General features: G+C 43.1%; 1 protein-coding gene across 5 annotated transcripts in view; it reads right to left on the bottom strand.

Annotated features, from left to right (window-relative positions):
• The window catches only part of LOC106565843 (prickle-like protein 2), a 116414-nt gene that overhangs the window by 16928 nt on the left and 75905 nt on the right, over positions 1-23581 (bottom strand). The window contains exons 1-2 of one of the 5 annotated variants that reach the window (XM_082959317.1): positions 13315-13805; positions 7125-7302 (exon numbers count right to left, since the gene is read on the bottom strand). The exons of 2 other annotated variants lie outside the window; for them this stretch is intronic. The gene's annotated coding sequence lies outside the window, so the exon portion shown is untranslated. Of the gene's footprint in view, positions 1-7124; positions 7303-13314; positions 13806-23581 lie in introns of those variants that run through there. 2 more of the 5 variants (XM_014133427.3, XM_014133426.3) reach the window with 2 other exon arrangements.

A 23581-nucleotide genomic window follows, 5' to 3' on the forward strand; every position in this document is an offset into this window, starting at 1 on the left:
TTCAGGCAGTAACTGTCACGTTCGTCATAAAGATGGGACCAAGGCGCAGCTGGAATGTGTATGCTCATCTTCTTTATTGTGAAGAAAACCAAAATAAATACTTAAACAAAAACAACGAGGCAAAACAGTCCAGAAAGGCACACAGCTACACAAGGAACAACTACCCACAAAAACCCATGAAAAAACACCCCTACTAAATAGGACCTTCAATTAGAGGCAACGAGGAACAGCTGCCTCCAATTGAAGGTCAACCCAATAAACTACACATAGAAATAGAAAGACTAGAATGAACATAGAAATATACTAACATAGAACATTAACCACAAACGCCAAAACACATAAAACAAACACCCCCTGCCACGTCCTGACCAAACTACAATAACAAATAAACCCTTTACTGGTCAGGACGTGACAGTAACACAACAAAATGTGGAAAAAGTCAAAGGGTGTGAATCCTTTCTGAAGGCAATACAGTATATACTAGAATACAATATATACATATAAAGTGGGTAAAACAGTATGTAAATATTATTCAAGTGACCAGTGTCCAATGACTATGTACATAGGGCAGCAGTCTCTAAGGTGCAGAGTAGAGTACCGGGTGGTATCCGGCTAGTGACATGTCTAAGGTTCAGGGCAGGGTACTCCATCCCATTACACAGACAGACGCCCGGTGGGCAGCACAGGATAAGGAACAGGGCTTAGACTTCTTTGACGGAAAGAAAGAGACAGAGAGACTCTTACATGCAAACCTCACCGGCCACGTTGCGTGTGTGAGCGTTGCAAAATACATTTACACAAGTTATTCAATCCTTTCTCCCACACCGCTCGCGCACCTGAACGAGTGTCTGTGTAGCCAAGCCCTAAAATAGAACTTGATTATGCAAGTCCCCTCCTTATTGGATATCAGGAAGATACAAACCCACATGGATGCTTGAAAGACAAACGAGGAGAGCAACAGCTAGCTGGCTAAATGTCCATGAATGTTTCATGAATGTTTCAACCTGCCCCCAAATTAATATAATTAGTTAACAGTTGGTTTTGATATTTTAACCTGCGTGTCACATACAGTGCTTGATCTGGACTGAAATAGGGACTGGTATTCATTTTGGATGCCAGTATTGTTTACATGTAGGTGCATGAGCTCCACAATACTTTTGAGCTAATGTTCTATAAAAGGAATAGGAGCTCAAGCAGTAGAAAGTTGAGGTGCCGGTACTCAGCTCCGGTGAGCACCTGTCCAAGTCAAGCACTGGTTAAATAAACTAGTGATGCATGGCTGGGGACCACTAAATAAATCTGTGCTTCTTCACTACCCTTGGGCAAGGGCAATCTACCTGATCTCCTGGAGGCGATTGGCTTCTGCATGAATATTAAATCAACATATGAATGAATACTGAAATGCCAAGACAACTCATCTATGAATATTGATGGAGGCGGTAAGTAGTACATGGAGCCAGGCCTTGGTTTGCAGACTAAGTCATCAGCTCTCTGACAACCAGCCCGTCCGTACAGGAGGGGAGAATTAAACAGCCCATCCTAGCGGTAGGACACCTAGCCTGGGGCTACAGAGTCCTCTCATTACAATACAGCAGTTCTCCATCATTACTAATGGATGTGGGATTAAGAGGAGACACATGTACGTACACACACCGTACAAAAAAATCGAGTTGTTTCAACTAATTATTATTAATTTACTGATTCCAGTCTTTTTAGTTTCCTCAACTTTTCAATCAAAGTGTTTATTTTTTATTTTGATTGAACATTAAAACATACAATCAACTTGCAGTGAACATTTACATTACATTCAGTCATCAAACAGACTCCCTTCCAGAGCGACCCACAGAAGCAACCAGGGTCAACGCCCTGCCCAAGGGCACGTTTACAGATCTCCCACAAGGTCAAAACATGGACCCGAACCAACCACCTATCCGCCACATAAATCATAACAGCAAGGCCAACTGAATACGTTTGAGCGCATGTATGGCACTATTTACAAAGTAAATCTTAGTTCTGTTAAAAGTACACTCAAGCAAAACAATTGTATTTATCATAGTGATTAGGGATTAACATTAACGCAGAGTAACATGCCCCACTAACATTAGACAACTATACAGAAAACCTTTAAATTGCTGAAATAAGTCAATCAAATCAATAGTCAGTTAAACTGATAATTGACACAGACATGGTGGCGAAGCAGGAAGATCCCAGGTGAGGACGTGTTGAATATTAATTACTGTATACATGCACAATGTAATCATGCTGGTCAAATATGTAAGTTGAAAACATTGTATGTCAAAGCACCGTCTATGTGTGTAACTTGTTCCACAGCCATTTTTTTGTGAAGACACCCAAATAATAATATCTAGTTGAATGAACATATATTTTTTTATTTCACCTTTATTTAACCAGGTAGGCAAGTTGAGAACAAGTTCTCATTTACAATTGCGACCTGGCCAAGATTGTCACGCCCTGACCAGGTGAACTCGGGTATATTGGGTCAGGGTGTGTCAGGTTAGGTATTTTTCATTGGTTTGTGTTTGGTTTACGTTTTAGCCTTGTGTAGGCTCTAGGTGGGTTTATTTCTATGTTGGGTTCTGTCGATTCCCAATCAGAGACAGCTGTCGCTAATTGTCTCTGATTGGGATCACATTTAAGTTGCTGTTTTCCCCACGCTGTTTGTGGGGTGTTGTCTCTTTGTTTGAGCACGTAACGTATCTGCATTTTTCTTGATTTTGTGTACATGTTTAATTCCAGTGTGTTGAATAAACATGTGTTCGCTCCCAGCTGCGTTTTGGTCCGCTTCCTCGTCACCAGGCGATGCACGTTACAAAGATAAAGCAAGGAATTTGACACATACAACAACACAGAGTTACACATGGAGTAAAACAAACATACAGTCAATAATATAGTAGAAAAATAAGTCTATATACAAAGTGAGCAAATGAGGTGAGATAAGGGAGGTAAAGGCAAAAAAGGCCATGGTGGCGAAGTAAATACAATATAGCAAGTAAAACACTGGAATGGTAGATTTGCAGTGGAAGATAGTGCAAAGTAGAAATATAAATAATGGGGTGCAAAGGAGCAAAGTAAATAAATAAATAAATACAGTAGGGGAAGAGGTAGTTGTTTGGGCTAAATTATAGATGGGCTATGTACAGGTGCAGTAATCTGTGAGCTGCTCTGACAGCTGGTGCTTAAAGCTAGTGAGGGAGATAAGTGTTTCGAGGTATGAGATTTTTGTAGTTCGTTTCAGTCATTGGCAGCAGAGAACTGGAAGGAGAGGCGGCCGAAGGAGGAATTGGCTTTGGGGGTGACCAGAGAGATATACCTGCTGGAGCGCGTGCTACAGGTGGGTGCTGCTATGGTGACCAGCGAGCTGAGATAAGGGGGAACTTTACCTAGCAGGGTCTTGCAGATGACCTGGAGCCAGTGGGTTTGGCGACGAGTATGAAGCGAGGGCCAGCCAACGAGAGCGTACAGGTCGCAGTGGTGGGTAGTATATGGGTTTTGGTGATAGACTGCATCCAATTTATTGAGTAGGGTATTGGAGGCTATTTTGTAAATGCATAGCCGAAGTCGAGGATCAGTAGGATGGTCAGTTTTACGAGGGTATGTTTGGCAGCATGAGTGAAAGATGCTTTGTTGCGATGTAGGAAGTCAATTCTAAATTTAACTTTGGATTGGAGATGTTTGATGTGAGTCTGGAAGGAGAGTTTACAGTCAAACCAGACACCTAGGTATTTGTAGTTGTCCACATATTCTAAGTCAGTACCATCCAGAGTAGTGATGCTGGACGGGCGGGCAGGTGCAGGCAGCGAAACGGTTGAAGAGCATGCATTTAGTTTTACTTGTATTTAAGAGCAGTTGGAGGCCACGGAAGGAGAGTTGTATGGCATTGAAGCTCGTCTGGAGGGTAGTTAACACAGTGTCCAAAGAAGGGCCAGAAGTATACAGAATGGTGTCGTCTCCGTAAAGGTGGATCAGAGACTCACCAGCAGCAAGAGCGGCACCATTGATGTATACAGAGAAGAGAGTCGGCCCAAGAATTGAACCCTGTGGCACACCCATAGAGACTGCCAGTGGCCCGGACAACAGGCCCTCCGATTTGACACACTGAACTCTATCAGAGAAGTAGTTGGTGAACCAGGCGAGGCAATCATTTGAGAAACCAAGGCTGTTGAGTCTGCTGATGAGGATGTGGTGATTGACAGAGTCGAAAGCCTTGGCCATGTCAATGAATACAGCTACACAGTATTGTTTCTTATTGATGGCAGTTAAGATATCGTTTAGGACCTTGAGCGTGGCTGAGGTGCACCCATGACCAGCTCTGTAACCAGATTGCATAGCAGAGAAGGTGCGGTGGGATTTGAAACGGTCGGTAATCTGTTTATTAACTTGGCTTTCGAAGACTTTAGAGAGGCAGGGTAGGATAGATATAGGTCTGTAGCAGTTTGGGTCAAGAGTGTCCCCCCCTTTGAAGAGTGGGATGTCCGCAGCTGCTTTCCAATCTTTGGGAACCTCAGACGACACGAAAGAGAGGTTGAACAGGCTAGTAATAGGGGTTGCAACAATTTCGGCAGATAATTTTAGAAAGAAAGGGTCCAGATTGTCTAGCCTGGCTGATTTGTAGGGGTCCAGATTTTGCAGCTCTTTCAGAACATCAGCTGACTGGATTTGGGAGAAGGAGAAATGGGGAAGGCTTGGGCGAGTTGCTGTGGGGGGTGCAGTGCTGTTGACCGGGGTAGGGGTAGCCAGGTGGAAAGCATGGCCAGCCGTAGAAAAATGCTAATTGAAATTCTCAATTATAGTGGATTTATCGGTGGTGACAGAGTTTCCTATCCTCAGTGCAGTAGGCAGCTGGGAGGAGGTGCTCTTATTCTCCAAGGACTTTACAGTGTCCCAGAACTTTTTTGAGTTTGTGTTGCAGGAAGTAAATTTCTGCTTGAAAAAGCTAGCCTTGGCTTTTCTAACTGCCTGTGTATATTGGTTTCTAACTTCCCTGAAAAGTTACATATGAAGGGGCTGTTCGATGCTAATGCAGAACACCACAGGATGTTTTTGTGTTGGTTAAGGGCAGTCAGGTCTGGAGAGAACCAATGACTATATCTGTTCCTGGTTCTAAATTTCTTGAATGGGGCACGCTTATTTAAGATGGTGAGGAAGGCATTTAAAAAAAATAACCAGGCATCCTCTACTGAAGGGATGAGGTCAATATCCTTCCAGGATACCCAGGCCAGGTCGAGTAGAAAGGCCTGCTCGCTGAAGTGTTTCAGGGAGCGTTTGACAGTGATGAGTGGAGGTCGTTAGATCGCTGACCCATTACGGATGCAGGCAATGAGGCAGTGATCGCTGAGATCTTGGTTGAAAACAGCAGAGGTGTATTTAGAGGGCAAGTTGGTTAGGATGATATCTATGAGGTTGCCCGTGTTTACGGATTTGGGGTGGTACCGGGTAGGTTCATTGATAATTTGTGTGAGATTGAGGGCATCATGCTTAGATTGTAGGATGGCTGGGGTGTTAACTTGTTATGGATAGGGGGCAGTATTTTCACGGCCGGATAAAAAATGTACCCGATTTAATCTGATTATTACTCCTGCCCAGAAACTAGAATATGCATATAATTATTAGCTTTGGATAGAAAACACTCCAACGTTTATAAAACTGTTTGAATGGTGTCTGTGAGTATAACAGAACTCATTTGGCAGGCCAAAACCTGAGAAGATTCCAAACAGGAAGCGCCCTCTCTGATCATTTCTTGGCCTTCTTTGTCATCTCTATCCAAAACAGGGGATCTCTGCTGTAACGTGACATTTTCTAACGCTCCCATAGGCTCTCAGAAGGCGCCAGAACGTTGAATGATGACTTTGCAGGCCATGGCTGAAAAACAGTAGCGCATTTGGTAAGTGGTCGATCTGAGAACAATGAGACTGGCGCGCGCGTGCACGAGACGACTCCATGTTGACATTTTCAGTCTTTGAACGAAAACAACGACTCCCGGTCGGAATATTATCGCTTTTTTTACGAGAAAAATCGCATAAAAATTGATTTTAAACAGCGTTTGACATGCTTCGAAGTACGGGAATGGAATATTTTGAATTTTTTTGTCACGAAGGGCGCCGGGCGCGTCACCCTTCGTTACCCTTCGGATAGTGTCTTGAACGCACAACAAAACGCCGCTATTTGGATATAACTATGGATTATTTGGAACCAAACCAACATTTGTTATTGAAGTAGAAGTCCTGGGAGTGCATTCTGACGAAGAACAGCAAAGGTAAGTGAGTACCAAACTTGGTGGGTGTCAAAATAGCTAGCCCGTGATGGCGAGCTATCTACTCAGAATATTGCAAAATGTGCTTTCACCGAAAAGCTATTTTAAAATCGGACACCGCGATTGCATAAAGGAGTTCTGTATCTATAATTCTTAAAATAATTGTTATGTTTTTTGTGAACGTTTATCGTGAGTAATTTAGTAAATTCACCGGAAGTGTTCGGTGGGAATGCTAGTTCTGAACGTCACATGCTAATGTAAAAAGCTGGTTTTTGATATAAATATGAATTTGATTGAACAAAACATGCATGTATTGTATAACATAATGTCCTATGAGTGTCATCTGATGAAGATCATCAAAGGTTAGTGCTGCATTTAGCTGTGGTTTTGTTTTTTGTGACATTATATGCTAGCTTGAAAAATGGGTGTCTGATTATTTCTGGCTGGGTACTCTGCTGACATAATCTAATGTTTTGCTTTCGCTGTAAAGCCTTTTTGAAATCGGACAGTGTGGTTAGATAAAGGAGAGTATTGTCTTTAAAATGGTGTAAAATAGTCATATGTTTGAAAAATTGAAGTTTTCGGATTTTCGAGGAGTTTGTATTTCGCGCCACGCCCATCATTGGATATTGGAGCAGGTGTTCCGCTAGCGGAACGTCTAGATGTAAGAGGTTATTCAGCATGTCCCAGTTTAGGTCACCTAGCAGCACGAGCTCTGAAGATAGATGGGGGGCAATCAGTCCACATATGGTGTCCAGAGCACAGCTGGGGGCAGAGGGTGGTCTATAGCAGGCGGCAACAGTGAGAGACTTATTTTTAGAAAAGTAGAAGTTCAAATTATTTGGGTACAGACCTGGATAGTAGGACAGAACTCTGCAGGCTATCTCTGCAGTAGATTGCAACACCGCCCCCTTTGGCCGTTCTATCTTGTCTGAAAATGTTGTAGTTAGGGATGGAGATTTCAGAGTTTTTGGTGGTCTTCCTAAGCCAGGATTCAGACACGGCTAGGACATCCGGGTTGGCAGAGTGTGCTAAAGCAGTGAATAAAACAAATTTAGGGAGGAGGCTTCTAATGTTAACATGCATGAAACCAAGGCTATTACGGTTACAGAAGTCATCAAAAGAGAGCGCCTGGGGAATAGGAGTGGAGCTAGGCCCTGCAGGGTCTGGATTCACCTCTACATCGCCAGAGGAACAGAGGAGGAGTAGGATAAGGGTACGGCTAAAAGCTATGAGAATTGGTCATCTAGGATGTCCGGAACAGAGAGTAAAAGGAGCAGGTTTCTGGGGGCGATAAAATAGCTTCAAGGTATAATGTACAGACAAAGGTATGGTAGGATGTGAATACAGTGGAGGTAAACCTAGGCATTGAGTGATGATGAGAAAGATATTGTCTCTAGAAACATCATTGAAACCAGGTGATGTCATCGCATGTGTGGGTGGTGGAACTGAGAGGTTGGATAAGGTATAATGAGCAGGGCTAGAGGCTCTACAGTGAAATAAGCCAATAAACACTAACCAGAAGAGCAATGGAGAAGGCATATTGACATTAACTTCTTTGGGATAGGGGGCAGTATTTTCACGGCCGGATACAAAACGTACCCTATTTAATCTGGTTACTACTCCTGCCCAGAAACTAGAATAAGCATATAAAAACACTCTAAAGTTTCTAAAACTGTTTGAATGGTGTCTGTGAGTATAACAGAACTCATATGGCAGGCCAAAACCTGAGAAGATTCCATGCAGGAAGTGCCCTGTCTGACAATTTGTTGTCCTTCTGTTGGATCTCTATCGACATTACAGCATCTGTACTGTAACGTGACACTTTATAAGGCTTCCATTGGCTCTTTAAAGCCGCCAGAAAGTGGAATGGGGTGTCTGCTGTCTCTGGGCAAAGTACAGCAGCAGAGTTTGTAAGTGGTCAGCCTAGGGACAGTGAGACTGGAGATGCGCGGTCATGAGACTTCTCCATTTTTTTCTTTCAGTCTTTGAATGAATACAGCGTTGCCAGCATTTGACATTCTTCTAAGTACAGTAATGGAATATTTAGAATTTTTGGGTCACGAAATGCGCTCGTGCGTCACCCTTCGGCTAGTGACCTGAACGCACGAACAAAACGGAGGTATTTGGATATAACTATGGATTATTTGGAACCAAAACAGCATTTGTTGTTGAAGTAGAAGTCCTGGGAGTGCATTCTGACGAAGAACAGCAAAGGTAATCCAATTTTTCTAATAGTAATTCTGAGTTTAGTGAGCCCCAAACTTGGTGGGTGTCAAATTAGCTAGCCTGTGATGGCCGAGCTATGTACTCAGAATATTGCAAAATGTGCTTTCGCCGAAAAGCTATTTTAAAATCTGACACCGCGATTGCATAAAGGAGTTCTGTATCTATAATTTAAAAAATAATTGTTATGTATTTTGTCAACGTTTATCTTGAGTAATTTAGTAAATTCACCGGATGTTTTCGGTGGGTATGCTAGTTCTGAACATCACATGCTAATGTAAAAAGCTGTGTTTTGATATAAATATGAACTTGATTGAACAAAACATGCATGTATTGTATAACATAATGTCCTAGGAGTGTCATCTGATGAAGATCAAAGGTTAGTGCTGCATTTAGCTGTGGTTTGGGTTTATGTGACATATATGCTTGCTTGGAAAATGGCTGTGTGATTATTTGTGTCTATGTACTCTCCTAACATAATCTAATGTTTTGCTTTCGCTGTAAAGCCTTTTGGAAATCGGACAACGTGGTTCGATTCAGGAGAAGTGTATCTATAAAATGGTGTAAAATAGTCCTATGTTTGAGAACTTTGAATTATGACATTTTGTGGTTTTAAATTTGGCGCTTTGATTTCTCACTGGCTGTTGAATAGTGTGGGACGATTTCGTCCCACCTCCCCTAGAGAGGTTAAGGAGAGGCATGCTTGGCCAGGTTATCAAAAGGGTCCAGTGAGTAGTGAGGTCGGTTGCGGTCACGGCGATTCAGACAGCTAGCCGGGCCATGCGTAGCAAGTTGGCAGAAGATGGTCTGTTATTAGCCACCTTGTGCGTTTCCGTCAGTAGATTAGTGGGGTTCCGTGTGGTAGAGGGGACCAATCCAATTGGCAAAATAGTTATAGTTATAGTGGCCCAAGAAAATTGGCCGATAGACCTATTCAGATAGCAGCCGATAAGACAGCTAATGATTAGCTGGCTGCAGATGGGCGTTCAGGTTACGTCGCGACGGAGGGGCCAGTTGGATAACTCCCTCGGGCAGATAACGTCGGTAGTCCAGTGTGAAGGCCCGATGGGGCTCCGCATCGGCAGTAAAATGGGTCCGGATAGGTGACTGTAGCCCAGGAGTGGCTGATGGAACTCTTCAGCTGGCTAGCTCCGGAATAATTGATGTTAGCTCCGGGACCAACGTTAGCCAATAGTCACTCGGATAGCAGCTAGCTAGCTGCAAGATCCACGTGTAAATGTCCAGAGCTTGCGGCAGAAATCCGGGGATATGGAGAGAAAATAGGTCCGGTATGCTCTGGTCTGAGTCGCGTTGTACAAAACTGGCAATAGCTTTTCGAGCTAAGGGATAGCTGATGACCGCCAACCGTGTTTAGCTGAGTTCTAACATTAGCTAGTGAACTGGCTAACTTCTGGCTAGTTTCTGTTGTGGATTTCAGATTTGAGGTAAATACTAGTTTTTTTTAAATTGGTGAGGCGGGTTGCAGGAGAATGTTTTGAAGTTGAGTTTTTAGAGAGAAAAAAATATAAAAAGATATGTGAAGAAAAGATGTAAATATATATATACGGGCCACGACAAGACGAGGACAAAGGATGTCTGACTGCTATGCCATCTTGGATTAGAAATGTGAGTCAAGTTGAGCAAACACATCATTTTAAGTTAACTTAATTTATGCTGAAGTTCTCTCAAGTTGCAGTTTGTGCCAACTAAAAATGTTAAGTTCAGGTAACACTTTGACCGAAAAGTAGAACCAGTGGAACCAGTTACTTAATAATTTTACAGTATGCACATATATGCACACACACACAAACATACGTTAGAACACAGGAGAGAGGGTACAAAAACATGACAAATAAAATAGAAAAAAACATTACACACACATCTCCCACTACTTTTCATGCTAGGGGCTCAGTCTGCCTTTGGATGGAGAACAGGCATGGAGATAGGGGTTTAAATATAGCCTGGAGGAGTACATTGGGCATGGAAGAGAGTGTTTCACACTGCATTCCTGGTTAGAGTAGAGTGTCTCTGTTTTAAAATGATACAGACAGAGACCTTACAAACACCAACCCAATTGTTCTCATTGTCTTTGAACTGGACATGGGAGCACGAGGGTTGAGTCCCGTGGGACCCGTGAGCCTGTCTCTCTCCAGATGTATGGGGCCATCATCCAGTGATTCACCTTCCAAACATCTGATCTCCCTGCATCAGGATTGGCAGAGATATGCCCAGGGCCTAAGCCCCTGATTTACAACAAGGTGCACATCACTGGGATTTCTATTCTGAAACACTACCCCATGTTACACTGGTCATCTACATGACTTCAATACAAGTCAAGTACTTAACTAACGCCTTCTAAAAAAAACTCCACAAAGTAAAAGGTAGGGAAATGAAGTAAATTAAGTAGACTGGCCTTTCCTCTCCTGGGGCAGATAAAGCCTTCCATGGCCAGAGCAGAACACTGCAGGAAGCTTCTAATGACTGGAAGGTATCTGAGTGGACAGTAATCCCTGAGACTGTGATGTAAGCAGACAATCATTCACCACCACAGTGTTAATCATTGCATTGCTCCTCTACATCACCCTGGCAACAGCCAAGTTAAACAGCTACAGTCTGACACACTGCACAGTCAGTCAGTAGACACACCAACCGTAAAGACTCTGTCCACTGGTGAACCTAACGCCCAAGAAATGACTGACCCACACACAGACAAGTTCTTACTAGACTAGAGATACCTATTGTTTTGTTTTCAGTATTACTCACCACTGTGGAACTCTTAATAGCCACCTATGGACTGGTACAAATCCTCTGCCAACTCAGGGACATCTCAAGAGGTTGGGTTGAGTGGTGGTGCCATTCATTTAACTAACCCAATATTAACAGGTTCATTTGCCATAGGGCAAGGTGTCATCCAGGCTCTTAAACACCTCCTCTAAAGTGTTCATCACATCCACAACCCTTGCCTTCCTGAAAAACAGCCATGGAGCTGAGTGGGCTTGATGTGGTATCCGAAAGGAACCCCATTCCAGACTAATTCCAGAGCAGCTCCCAGAACCGCTGCTGCTTTTCCGTGTCATCATTCCAGACAGCATGTTTAAATGGCAGCTCAGAGGAGAGGAGAAGGAGAGAAGAGGTTCAGAGGAACAGCTGGAGGCAGGCAGCAGCCACATTTCTATTATTTCTGCTTCTTTTGTTTTCTCTGGACAGGCAGGGAAAATAGGGGAACAGATTATTTCTCTATTTTTTTTAAATGCCTTTTGTTCTGAGATCAGATGGGCATTTAGTCTTAATTTGTCCTAATTTGGTAATTTATTGAAGCAGACATGTTCAGCTTTAATCAGTGTTAAACTGGATTGCACTACATACCAAAGAGGAATCAAACAAAAAAAGGTGTTTATTAGTAGCTAATTACTGGCGACTCAATCCAATATGTTCAATCTAATGGAGATTAGGCCTGCACCCACCTACTGCAATAAATAAGTATTGTCCAACACACACACTCCATAAGATATACATTGACTGGACACTTTATCGCAGAATGTACTTCATCTCACGACACTGCATCTTTATGGAATTTGGAAAGGTTTAGTGTCAGAAGTGCAGGAAGTGAGAGAGGACTAGATATTTATGTAACATCTAACTGAGGATGGCAGCTTTATACCAGATGATCATGTTACTTATTCATAAGTGTTACTTGTTCGGTAACTGCTACTGGGACAGATGCATGGTATGTCACATGGGGGCAGGTTTTCAGGCTCCTGAGACCTCAGTCCCTATATGGAACAGTAGCTATGCTGTTCTCATGAGATATTGTCTAACTGTCATTGGGGAACCGATCTGTGCAAACGATCAGCAAGTTTGAAATGCTGACAAACACAACTAGTCTAAACATGGCTTAAAACAGTGGACCAGATTAAACAATTTCATGGTGTTGAAAGGGGATGGTCAAAAACCGACCTGACATTATTTTGCACATCAAGACTGATAAAATGGTTGGTTGCCTATGAGCCGAGGCTACCTGTAGTCTAAATGTCTGTTTCAGAGCAATGCAGCCTGATATCTCCATTACCCCTGGAGTCTCGGGCCAGCTGCTGGAGTGTCCCATTATTCATTATTCCCCCAAATCCGTTCATATGCTAATCCCAAATGACCTATCCTGACTCAATCAATCCCGCGGCCGGCCAGGTCCAGACCATAGAGGCAACACAACAAAGACTAATCCCACTGAAAAAAACTAGTTAGCTTGACCGCCGCGCCACGAAGAGTAGAAAGAGAAAATGGATAACAACACATCCATTACAGAGGATAGCCTATGAGTCAGTAAGGTGAAGATTAGTGAGACTATTAGTGCAACTATTGCGTGCGAGCAAAAATAATGTAACGTTCAAATAAAAAAAAATATTACAGAATAATCAGTGTAATTGCTTAGTAGTTGCAATGTAAATATGTTTGCCTAGTTCTAAATCATGAATAGGCCTACCTAGTCGTTCAAATACATTTCAACTCATACCTCATTGATGTTGATAGGGTTGAGTTTAAATCGAGCACACCACGAATGAGCCACATAGGCTACATTGTAGCACACATCTTGCAGTCAGGAAATATCAAACCCCTTTTAAACACGACCTTTCAACGGCAGTAAAAGTTCACTCAAACTGGCAATGTTGAGTAAACTTAGCCACAGTTTAAACCCTGAAATAGATCCTGTCTTGATGGTCCGGACACAACAGCGCGCAAAGATAGCCGTGTCAGCTGTGTAAATAACAGATTGATACAAAATAACGGAGCCCAAACGGTAAAATGTAGTCAATGCTTACCTTATTACCAAGTAGGTGTGAGGGAGAGCATGGCTATGCACCCGGTGATAATAGCTTTCAACCACACTTTCCTCATTGCAAGCCTTTTCATAGTCTACTATTCCTGCGACACTGCACTCTCACTCTCTGGTCAGTGCGAAGGCGCAATCTGTTCCTCTAGGCTACTGTCCTCTTCGCTCTGCGAGCCTTTTTGTCAAGCTGTTCTGCAAACACATTCACCAAGCGCAAGGATTGGTAAAGCGACACAAAACCCAATAAGCGGTTAAACACAAATACCCCTACATTTAGTCCACCTACATTGAGATAATGCAATAGCCTTAACTTCGTAGGTTACGTTTCGATCGAATCCAAAACAATAATTTACGGAGGCAGCAACAGAAAGCTAGAAAGTTGAAAAACGATCCATAGGGACTCCTTTACTGTATGCGCTTAAGGAGCGCTGAGCAGGGGACTTGCTCGCGCTGAGTGACTGGCTGAATAACGGAGGAGCCTGTCCTTGCCAGGACCACCGCCCCTCCCCTCCCGAATGCTAATGACCATCCGTGATGTCAGCAAGTCACCGTCCCAACACTGGTATAATTAGTGGCGTGAATAACTGGTGTTTTGGAGTCATTTGCATGCAAATTAAACAATTTCCCTGAATCAACTGCCCCAGGTCAGCCAGCTAGAGAGCGAGAAAGGGAATAGAAGGACCGTGCGGTATTGGAGGGATTGCCAAAGACTCCAGCCACCCTAGTCATAAGACTTCTCTCTGCTACTGCACGGCAAGCAGTACCGGAGCGCCAAGTCTAGGTCCAAAAGCCTTCTAACAACTTCTACCCCCCAAGCCATAAGACTCCTAAACAGCTAACCAAACGGCTACCCAGACTATTTGCATTGCCCCCCCCCCCTTCCATTTTTACACTGCTGCTACTCTCTGTTTATTATATATGCAGTCATTTTACCTCTACCTGCATGTACATATGACCTCAATTACCTTGACTAACTGGTGGCCCGCACATTGACTCTGTACCGCTAGTGTTAGAGCATTGGACTAGTAACTGAAAGGTTGCAAGTTTGAATCCCTGAGCTGACAAGGTACAAATCTGTCGTTCTGCCCCTGAACAAGGCAGTTAACCCACTGTTCCTAGGCTGTCATTGAAAATAAGAATGTGTTCTTAACTGACTTGCCTAGTTAAATAAAATTACAATTAAAAACCACAGAGGTGAACAATAGCTTTCACCTTTCAGCTCTTCCACAACAGTGAGCATGAGGGAATGGAGACAGGCAAGACAGTTATTGAACACTAGGCAATTGGAACATAGTTTTGTGACAAAACAATTCATATTGACCTTGTACTTCCATCATAAAACAACTTCCAAATGTAGAACCATTGACATACAGTATAAGCCTATCAGTTGTCAGAACTATAAACTGGGTCCTAGGGGTCTGTCGGTTTGGGACCAACATGAATAGTTACACTTTTGGAATGAAATCAGTGTGTCAAGTTGCAAACCAAAATATTAATTTGACTTAAGGATGTACTCTCTAACTTTTGTATAATTTCACTCAGTAGTTTTGAAAGTGGTGCTCACAAGCCAAAAGTGGTACCCGTTTTTTTGTGTAATTGTGTATCCAATTGTGTACTACGTCATCCATTTAGTGTGATATGTTACGAGTTTTGCCATTTATATTATATCATACACATTTAGCAATTTGTGTGATATGTTCCAAATCCAATTTGTGCTATATGTTTCAAATTGGTTAGGCTTTAGATCCCGGAGTGCATCTTTAACTATGGAAAGTCAATCAACATGAATTCTTCCATTTCGGATGTGATTTGGTATTGATCGGTTTATTTGTGGACTCAACCTGCAATTAAAAGTGACTAAATAAACAGGCTGATTGTTTTCTACTAGATTCATTCTATCTTGGCTATTTTGGTTAGTTGTAATTTACAAACACTTGCATGGCTCTAAGCCTGTAATGCCATCTGAGCTCCTTTCCAGAATCAGTGTTAGGAGTGTTTAACAATGTCTGACTGCTGCTGCTAATTTGCTTATTTGTCTTGCATTGAATGTGGTTGATTTCAAAGGGGAAACGGTGCAATGAGGGGGAGTTCATAATTAAATCAAGATGTGTTTATTTTTCCTCAAAAGCCTCTGCACTGCTTTAGCCAAGAGCCAAAAAGGAAAGTTAAAAAAACAAAACAACAGAACTCTTTGAAACAGTGGTTGAACGCTGTATAAACAGTTTGTGAAGCTGGTAAAACCAGCCGGTGGCTCTGAACGACCTCCACAGTTTGAGGAAGACGCAGTCTTCTTTCTGTTCTCCTTTACCTCCTTGAGTCAGCCTACAGCTTTTGCTCCCAATGCTGTGTCTGGCTTGGATTCCCTCTTCACACGTGGCAGACCGCTTCTCCCTGGTCTGCACGTCTTTTAGCCCCACACACAAGAGTATCAATTACCCCTCATCCTGAACTTAAGGCCTTTCCACATGATTTTATGAGGAACTGTAAGTGACAGCGTCCCCACTCCTCATAGCCGCAGAATGGATCAGCTGGTCTGGGGACTGTTGCTAACTTCATATGGGCTCTCCACTTTCTCAATAAACTTATCCAGGGCCTGTAACTGCTTTAATGCTCTAATAAAAATATGAGGCCAGCTTGGGGAACATGCCACAGATAACATTTACTTTACTGTAGGCATGCAGTGCCTCTGCATGGTCATTTTAGTCGAGGAGTACAGGTTTACTCCCTTCCAAAGCATGTAGGATCAAAGCACAAGATGAACGATAGTGTATACTTACTGCCCCGAGGGATGAACAAGCCATGTCAAATATGTTTTATAGTTGCACTTCCTGAGAGGATCTTATCATACACCAATATTATATAAACCTTACCAAGGAACGAACTAAAGTAACAACAACGAAAAGAATCTGTCACTATAGGAAAGAGCAATGGATCCAATGGCCTGAGTTGACCCACAATTTCATGTAACACCACCCTCTTCTCTCCTTTCATGTGGGAAATGGTGATGATGACTATCACTGAGTCAACACCAAGGCAGCTGAATCTCACCCCAACAGCTGATCACTAAGGAGAGAAGAGAGAGCAAGAGAGAAGAGAGATAGAGAAAAGAGATTGAGAGAGAGAAGGAGAGAGGGAGAGAGAGAGCAAGAGGAGAAAGAAAATAGAGAGAGAGAGAGAGCAACAGAGAGAGCAAGAGAGAGAGAGAAATAAAGAAAGAACATTCATTTTCTGGTGTGTATAGATAACTACATTCCTTTTTAGTGACTGGGCTGGGCTTGCATCAAAGCAGTTGGGACCAACAAGCAAGTTAGATTGATCCAACTTCCTTTCCCCCAGACTAGACATATTTACAGCCTCAGATAGGGATTTAGGGGGTTGGAGTAATTCCCCAAATCTCTGCTACCGCTTTTAGAAGTCTCTTCCAGCGGGTTTACCCATGTACTCTGTCCTTAGAGTAGAGGGTCTGAGGCTGTGGATGGATACAAAGCTCAAGAGCACTTCTACAATAGTGTTCACAGCAGATAAGTGACTATTACACACTCCATGTTGAATGTTAAATGGATTAATTCTACACGGTTTGAGGGGTGTAATTGTATTTTTATAGGGGGAGAGAAAAGTTTAGCCAGTTTGTTGAAATTCTAATTTTCTTGGGGGTTCGTTAACTGCTCTCCTCTCCATCTGTCTAGTGGCCCTGCTATAGCCAGGCTGTGGAAGTCATTAGGCCACAGGGAGAGAGTGTGTTGTCCTGCTCCAACTCCATTCATGGTGGGGCCCTCGGCTCTGGAGTGATCTTGAGGAGAGGCTCCTGATGGGTAGGCTATTTCTGCCCCTGCTGGCCCACTTAAAACAAGAGGTCTTCAGCATGGAGAAACGTGTAGCTAGGGCCCCATCCATCTCAAGCCACAGGAAGCCTAGCTTTCAGGGGCTGTGGAGCACGTTCCTCAGTCCACAGTACTCTACTCTACCCCTGTCTCTCTGTGAGTTTTCCCAGTCCTACATGCGGATTCTGATTGAAAACATAACTGGGTCACACTTTCCTCTGGTTGAAAAAGGGGTGGGACTTAATAAAGGTATGCGTAGATGCACAGGGAAATGTCGACTGATAAACATGAAAAATGTAGAAAGAAATGGTTTTACATCAACGTGAAATAGGAAAATTAAAAAAGGCCTCTTCAGTGAACCACCTGCTGTCTAAACCTCCCACACCAAACATCCAAGGGCAGTTTCATGACTAAGCTCCCATTCATCCACCAGCGGGAGGAATAATCCATAGTCATGTCGGCCATGTGGGTGTCAGTACCTCAATGGATGATCGCTCCCATTCAGTCAGACTGCAGGGTTCTGGAACACCACACAGAGTTCTATTCTAGAACTCTCTCCTCCTTAGAGCTCCGCAGCCCTCTGCTTTCTCCCTGCAGTCGCCACAGTTGCCATGCGGAGGAGTGACCAGATGTTCATTAATAAAGGATATGATCACCCTCATTAGGGTGACCACAGCAGTGCAACAACACCAGCAGCTTGATACATTATTGCCTCATTCGGTTTGAGCGCATTACACCACACAATACCCATAGTGGACAGTATACTAAAGCCTCAGACATACTCTACAACACCACAGCCAGGTATGCAGAACAACAGTACATGCTGATAATGCATACAACTTGAGAGAAATAGAAGATGCAAAATTGAACACAATATGTGGTCTAGGACAGAGACGTAGACTTGTTTTCATGTTGAACATCAATAGAGAGAGAGTAAAAATCCTCAGGTCGGTCGGCCCAGTGATTTAAACACAGCCGTGTGATTATCTTCTTCTATTTAAGCCAATCACTTGGGTAGTGCTCCAGTTTCTCCAGAGGCTCCTGTAACGGTTTAAACTTGAGCCATCCAAACTTTTAGTTAAATAAACCCTTGCTCAAGTATGCCATGTTTAAATATTTAGTTTGAGAAAGACTGGCTGGAAGGAGAGAAGGATCAGTCAAACAGTGGTGGGTCTGATTGAGTGGTTCTGTCTGTCCATTCTAGTCCAGGACCAGGAGGGAGCACAGTGCTCTGCTTATGTCCACTTACAGCTCCGTTTGATTTGCAATTTGTTATCAACACAATTCAAGGACATGGCAGAACATTCCTCAGACAACTGTCTAGAAGAGACTTTTCCTCCTTGTTGCACGAATAAGAAAATGGAGTAGACTAAGAAAACAGAACATAAGTCATGCTTACTAAGCTTTTACAAATTACATTTTAAATCTGTCAGATGTAATTTGTGCCAAACTTAGGACGACAAGTAGCAATTAATGTGTACTGGCAAAAAATACCAAAAACGTCTCTTGCTTTCACTCACTTTTATTTTCTGAACCTTTATTTAACTAGGCAAGTCAGTTAAGAACAAATTCTTATTTACAATGACGGCTTACAACTCATGCAACAGCAGCCACACACACACACACACAGTCTGGTAAATGTATCAGGGTTAGGGATCAGGGAGGGCGTGAATCAGAGCCCAGGATGGACTGATATAGCTTCCTGTTACAGGAGTGAGAGTGCGAGAGAGAGAGTGCGAGAGAGAGAGACCTAGAGAAAACCAGGATGCTCTTTTATTCATCTGTAGGAAGAAATATTTCCATTAGCTCATGCTTTAAATACCTCTGCGATTTGCAACAGAGAATAGCACCTTTGAAAAATCTGATCAGTTCTTTCAGCCTGCAACATGCCTATTACAAACACCAAGCTCCAGTCAGTTTGATCGGTTGCTGTTGTCAAAATATGATTGGTTAGAAGCTTTCATACAGGCCCATATCTTGCAGCATTAGTAGAGCCAGTCTGCTACCGTCAAGCCCATCTTAACTCTATGTAGACCTACACAGGAATAGGAAAACAGACCGGCTTACTCACCAATCCATTTCCACCCTCCCCCTTTCACCTCAATAACCCTAAAGCGTTTCACTTACATAACTATCTCACAGGGGAATTATGCTTTTAGTACTACAGGCTATTTTGGATTAAAATTCATTTAATTGATGAGGTTTTTCAGAATAAAGTAAAAGCGAATATGTGTAGAGTCAGGATTGAATAGAGTTGTCTGATATGAACAGATGGCATTGGAGAAGGAGAAAAGGGGGATTTAATACACTGAATCTGATTTCAGAGCTTATCTAAGTGGCCAATAGAAATATAAAGCAGATTATTTCCTGACCACACAACAGAGGTTCTGTGAGGGGTGTCCTCATCCAATCAACAGTGTTTCATCTCAACCCACCCTGAAATAAAACAACCACCCATCCAATTCACCAACTACAAAAACAACCCCAGTTCACTTTGGTCAGGCCATTTATTCCACCCAAGGTCCATTTCATTATCAGATTCCCTGCAACGAGCTGTGATGACACACGCTCCATGTCGATATGACCACCGCTGCTTTCTCCACAGGGGCTGTCTTGCCCAGCTCCGGTGGCAATTATGGATTGGTAACTGAAGAGGGATTGGCATTCTAGGATCAATAGAGTATGTGTCAGGGTAGGGCTTTATCCAGATTTTCATACCACTTCCATACAATACCGGGGTATACGATATTAACGAATGTGCAAACAGGGGGTGCTATTTCACACACACACACACACACACACACACACACACACACACACACACACACACACACACACACACACACACACACACACACACACACACACACACACACACACACACACAGTTAAAGTTGGAAGTTTACATACACGTTAGCTAAATACATTTAAACTGAGTTTTTCACAATTCCTGACATTTAATCCTAGTAAAAACTCCCTGTTTTAGGTCAGTCAGGATCACCACTTTATTTTAAGAATGTGAAATGTCAGAATAATAGTAGAGAGAATGATTTATTTCAGCTTTTATTTCTTTCATCACATTCCCAGTGGGTCAGAAGTTTACATACACTCAATTAGTATTTGGTAGCATTGCCTTTAAATTGTTTAACTTGGGTCAAATGTTTCGGGTAGCCTTCCACAAGCTTCCCACAATAAGTTGGGTGAATTCTGTCCCATTCCTCCTGACAGAGCTGGTGTAACTGAGTCAGGTTTGTAGGCCTCCTTGCTCACACACGCCTTTTCAGTTCTGCCCACACATTTTCTATAGGATTGAGGTCAGGGCTTTGTGATGGACACTCCAATACCTTGACTTTGTTGTCCTTAAGCCATTTTGCCACAACTGTGGAAGTATGCTTTGGGTCATTGTCCATTTGGAAGACCCATTTGCGACCAAGCTTTAACTTCCTGACTGATGTCTTGAGATGTTGCTTCAATATATCGACATAATTTTCAGTCCTCATGATGTCATCTATTTTGTGAAGTGCACCAGTCCCTCCTGCAGCAAAGCACCCCCACAACATGATGCTGCCACTCCCGTGCTTCATGGTTGGGATGGTTTCTTCGGCTTGCAAGCCTCCCACTTTTTCCTCCAAACATAACGATGGTCATTATAGCCAAACAGTTCTATTATTGTTTCATCAGACCAAAGTACATTTCTCCAAAAAGTACAATCTTTGTCCCCATGTGCAGTTGCAAACTGTAGTCAGGCTTTTTTATGGCGGTTTTGTAGCAGTGGCTTCTTCCTTGCTGAGCGGTCATTCAGGTTATGTCGATATAGGACTCATTTTACTGTGGATATAGATACTTTTGTACCCGTTTCCTCCAGCATCTTCACAAGGTCCTTTGCTGTTGATCTGGGATTGATTTGTACTTTTCGCACCAAAGTACGTTCATCTCTAGGAGACAGAATGCGCCTCCTTCCTGAGCGGTATGACGGCTGCGTGGTCCCATGGTGTTTATACTTGCGTACTATTGTTTGTACAGATGAACGTGGTACCTTCAGGTGTTTGGAAATTGCTCCCAAGGATGAACCAGACTTGTGGGGGTCTACCATTTTTCTTCTGAGGTCTTGGCTGATTTCTTTAGATTTTCCCATGATGTTAAGCATAGAGGCACTGAGTTTGAAGGTAGGCCTTGAAATACATCCACAGGTACACCTCCAATTGACTCAAATGATGTCAATTAGCCTATCAGAAGCTTCTAAAGCCATAATTTTCTGGGATTTTGCAAGCTGTTTCAAGGTACAGTCAACTGAGTGTATGTAAACTTCTGACCCACTGGAATTGTGATACAATGAATTATAAGTGAATTATCTGTTGGTAAACAATTGTTGGAAAATGACTTGTGTTATGCACAAAGTAGATGTCCTAACCGACTTGCCAAAACTATAGTTTGTTTAAAAGAAATTTGTGGAGTGGTTGAAAAAGTCGTTTTAATGACTCCAACCTAAGTGTATGTTAACTTCCAACTTCAACTGTACACATGCACACGCACACACAAAACAATTTAGGCATTAGGGATCTTGATCCAGGAGGGGATTGAATGTCTCTGCTGTAACCAACAAGCTTGATCTTGACATCTAGCCACTTAGCTAGCAAGTTAGCAAACCAAATGCATAGCTGGAGCCCTGAGGTGGATATAATTTAGTTCACATCTAAGATTTCTAATACTTCTATACTTATAGTTATAAGCAGTGCCCCCCCCCCCCCCCCCCGGAGCCCCCACCCCAAATATCTATATACATATATATATATTTTTTAAAGATTTTTGTATTTCAGAATGTCCCAGTATAAGGTATAAACAGTATATTGCCCAAGCCTAGTATGTGTTATGTTGAGACTCAGGGCGTTAGCAACGCAAGGACTGATTGGAGAAGGGCTGAGATAGAACTAAGAAATAGATGACTCATTCAGCATCCACGTGTACTGTGTAATCATGAAAACTCAGCAGAACACACAAATACACGCACGCACACTCACACTCGAACAGTTGCAGACAATGCCTCTAACTTTTGTTGGATTAAGACACTCAGGAGCCCCTCCACCACCTTCCACAGAGCAGAAGACTGCAGTTACTGCTACTCTTCCATCTGTCTTTCCCTGCTACTCACTGTAGCTTCTATTACTTCCCCTTGTGTAGACTTTGGCCCATTAGAAATCAGTGAGAGAGCAACACCCTGAGAGTAACTAAATGACCCAGGCACAAGGCTGTTTATATCATCCCGGCCTGCCATTCGCCCCTGTTTATTTGAACTGCGAACACCACCATCCATGTGTGTGTGGAGGGGGAAGGCAAGGTCGGCTATTCTAAAGCATATCCTGTGTCCTGCCCCTTTCACACTCCTCCACGCTCTTAGCACGCTTTTCACAGCGCGTTTATCTCCCAGCAGGCGCCGGCGCTCCTTTGCTTCTCCAGGCACAGATAGTCCTCTGTGTGCCCAGCCAGGGTTGCACGGCAGAGAGAGAACAAACACCCCCCTGCCTTCCTGAAGCCACAGAGCACTGTGACCCACATATGGGTAGCACTCTTTCAGCTTTTGACCACTGCCTGCTAGGCCCTCTCCAGCTCCCTCCACTGCACAATGCCAGTGACTATGCATGGAGATTACTCAAAGCAGCCCCTGTGATGGAGACTGGAGGAATAGTGGGTTTGGGATGGGGTTGGTTGGTTGGTAACAGTGCCTAGGGGTAGGGGAGGATGAGAGAGTGTATTGTCAATGAACCCACTGTTTTAATCCACAGCCTGGAAGGACTGTGCCACCAAGCCAGATACTGTGAAATCTCAAAGAACACGCATGCGCACACACAAATAAATAGATGTCTGTACAATACTGAGTTAACTTTACGTAGTTTACTTTTTGTGGGTGTGAATGTACTAAGATGTAAAATAGCAGACATTTAGCTAGGCTGACATTTCTGAAGGACTGGTGGGCTGTGATTTTGCTGCTTACGGTTGCCATTTCTGACTCCCAACTATCCATGTGTGGGTTTCTCTAAAATAGCAACACATACATCAACGGCAAGAAATAGACTGTTCAGTATGATGTGGGAATATTGACCAGGAAAATCAGATAGCAATGCTGTCACATTTTACATAAGCCTACGTTATGAATCTAATGTTTCAAGCTCCACCCATTCTCAGTTACACGCTAGTTTTACACAGTGTATATGTGCAATCATTAGAAAAATATAACCTAGCGAGTGAATGTCAGTTGAGGTCTGTTTTAGGTTCATGTGATTTTCCTTCTGAAGACTTCAATCATCTTTAGATCTCCCCTAAAGGCCCCTTGACCCTTTCAACTTGTTGACCATTTACTTGCGGGTGGAATGTTTAACTACTGCAAATGATTCCTTCTCACCTCTGTTGCTATGCCTAGCATCTGCAGCTCCCACCAGT

This window comes from Salmo salar, chromosome 12, assembly GCF_965601325.2.
Source record: "Salmo salar chromosome 12, fSalSal1, whole genome shotgun sequence".
NCBI classification, from domain to species: Eukaryota; Metazoa; Chordata; class Actinopteri; order Salmoniformes; family Salmonidae; genus Salmo; species Salmo salar.